Source organism: Temnothorax nylanderi, unplaced genomic scaffold, assembly GCF_030848795.1.
Source record: "Temnothorax nylanderi isolate EJ_2023f unplaced genomic scaffold, tnyl_v1.0 TNYL_tig0905_pilon, whole genome shotgun sequence".
Classification (NCBI taxonomy): Eukaryota; Metazoa; Arthropoda; class Insecta; order Hymenoptera; family Formicidae; genus Temnothorax; species Temnothorax nylanderi.
Window position 1 is genome coordinate 48,760 of NW_027249967.1, and position 3,066 is coordinate 51,825.

A 3,066-nucleotide genomic window follows, 5' to 3' on the forward strand; every position below is an offset into this window, starting at 1 on the left:
AAAGTACATATATTAAACACAAAGCACTAAAACACGAACACGAAGAGATCCACATGTAAATAATATATATATTGTTCATAATAAATAAATGAGAAGTTTATTTATTTCTTCTTTCCTTTATGCCTCCTGAAAAGAATACTGATTAAGTACGCAACTCGAAATACCCATGCCAAAAAGACAATAATGTATTGTCAAATTATAACAGTTTCGTCGTTAAAATTGCTTATATTGAGTATTGAGTGCGTATTGGATCTCAACGTATGTACTCGAAGCACGAAAACAACACAGAACAGCATAAAGTCAACACTTATTGCGAATAGTTTTACATCAATCAATCAATAGCAAACTCTAGTCAAGTTTATTCGAGCTTTGCAGACCGTATATATATCCTATAACTCTATACATAGAAAATAAAGTGAGATCAACGTAGTTAAAAAATTTTTATTACAATAAGTATCACTCAGCTTCAACACGAAAAACAATACACATAAAAACCAAGACACAGTCACAAAGACAAACCATATTCAAATTCAAACAGCCCGATCACAGCAATAACATGTGTATAGTTTCCTGTCATCCTCTAAGCGCGTATTAGATACAAACGAGACTTAAAGTTAACGCAGGAGAGCTTAATTAGGGCTTAAAATAATAAATTTACTTCTTAAAGTAACTCAAGTCAGATAGTATAGTTGACAATTATCACTAACGCATAGCCTTAAACATTTTATCACAAGGAATTGTGTCGCAGAAACATAAAATATAAATAAATACGTGTGCCAAACACGCATTGCACAAGCTCATAGTATCCCGGTGGCACCAGATACAAGCACCACTTAACCTCAAAAGACATCGCGTCTAAAACCCGGAATGATGTAATGACCACGAACGCGCAGAGATGAAATTTATAAGCCAGATACGCATATATACGTCGTGTATCGCGAATGAGAAACGATGGAGCTCGGCAGTCTTAAAAAATTTAATTAATTCATTATCTATACTGAAGGCATCGCACGTGTCGTTCGACGGTGACACGAGAACGTACTCTAAATGGCTGCTCATACGGCACATTAAGAACAGACAATTTTGCAACACAGCACCCACACGGTGGTCAAAGACTCACCAAAATAAAGTTTAATAAACGACATCTTGTCAGAATCGGGCTATATGCATCAAAAAAGCACATTTCTCCATATCTGTCCACTCATCAAAACCATTTCGTCCCTTCATAAGATCGGCCATGTGCCACGTGTACGTGGCACAGATAATTATCAAAATTGCTGTCAAAAATTATGAAAATTAACAAAATATACATGTATCCTCAAGCACTCCAGCACACCCGGAACATAATTAATATCGGATATCCTAGGATAAAAGGCGGATTACTAATTTACAGGGGTCTTATATGAGTGTCGAGAGGTATCGTAACGTGACGTGGCAGAGATTTTGTTTAAATATAGGAGAAATTCACAACAAATATTAATAATATATATATCGTTAATTGCGTATGTATATCCAGAAACCGAATCAAATCACATTATTAAGGATATTATACAGATCGTAATTATAATTAACAATAAGATGTGTAGCACGAGTGCCACACCCATACGCACGCGTACGTATCCCACATGCATAGTTATCAATAATATCCTTAATTCAAACAATATTTCACCAAAATTTATGTGACGTGATATAAAAACACGGTACAGAGCACTACGCATAGGAATTTCCGAAAACTAATATTAAAGACACTTATTCTTATATATTATACGGAGCGCTCGTGAGGCACGTCCGTCCTCCACGAATGCCCCGGCCAGACCTCCCGGCTCCGACTCCTGAGGATAAACCAAAGAGTCCTAACCTATTTTCTGAGGAAGAGACTCCACCGTGGAAGCTTATCCCAATCACCATTCCGGCTCCTAAGTTCAAGACGAGGGGGAAGTTTATCCCGGTTACCATTCCGGTTACTGAGCCGGTTATCAGGATAAAAGATCCACTTCCGTTCTCCAAGGTAGAGACATTACTACCTTGGAAGCTACAACTCATCGATTTACCTATAATCCAAGTGTCTCATATCCGACATCTTCCTAACCCGAGCGAACCTGGGAATTCTGTATCAACCCAGACGGAATCTATTTTCAAGACTCCTCCACGACCTCGACTTCCTCGGGCCCGATTCAGTCCCATTCCGTCTACTCCAAGAGGCAAGCCAGGGACTCCCGGACGTAATCTTATTATCCCGCGGAATATTAGTTCCAAGAAGAAGAGGTCCCTAACATTCTAGAAACACATTTAGAATGAGAATATTACACTATACACTAATAACTTATATTGACACACACGACCACCTACTTATACATATTAAAGAAATATTTTATCTGTACATAGAGCATGAATAAATAGAGCAAGATTTTACCTAATTGAAAAAGATTCATTATTGTGGGAATCGACGCACCTTCACCCGATATCCTACACCACACACATATAAAAAAGAAGAAAAGATCCCATCTATTTGTATTACGTATTAATAATTTCTAAAAAAAATAAGTAAATAATAAAGTCGTAATAATTAAACATTGTGATGTTGCAGGTGTAAGATTATTCACAACGTTGAAAATTCAAGTTGTTATATTGTTTAATTTTCAGTTCGCAATAAATAGTTAAATCTGAAATACATTTGCCGATATATATGTATTCATGATCCTATATTTTATATTTAAAACCATCTTATTATGTAGCTATCTTGAGATACTATGTTGAACTATTGTGATATGTTAAAATAATTTAAAGATGATTTTAAGTATAAAATCAGACTATAAATATTGGTCTAGGAATATATAGTAAATAATATATTAGATGTATAACTTAAAATTTTTGCAAAAAAACGTTATACATGACGGAAAAGTTTGAATTTAGAAGACGCTCATAACGTAAAACTTAAATCTCTTTGAACGGAACATACATAAATCTCTTTGAACAGAAAAGTAAAGAAAACTCTCTATACACATATATGTATATATATATATTGTCACGACTTTTTCACTCCCGGAGCAGTCCGGGACGTGTGCC

The 3,066-nt window shown here is 35.5% G+C and overlaps 1 long non-coding RNA gene across 1 annotated transcript; it reads right to left on the reverse strand.

Annotated features, from left to right (window-relative positions):
- Positions 1-427: 427 nt before the first annotated feature.
- On the reverse strand, positions 428-2,401 carry LOC139785868 (uncharacterized). Its single transcript, XR_011722106.1, has 2 exons — positions 1,859-2,401; positions 428-1,277 (listed from the first exon to the last, which is right to left on the reverse strand). It is a non-coding gene; the product is annotated as an uncharacterized lncRNA (long non-coding RNA).
- Between the last annotated feature and the right edge of the window lie 665 nt (positions 2,402-3,066).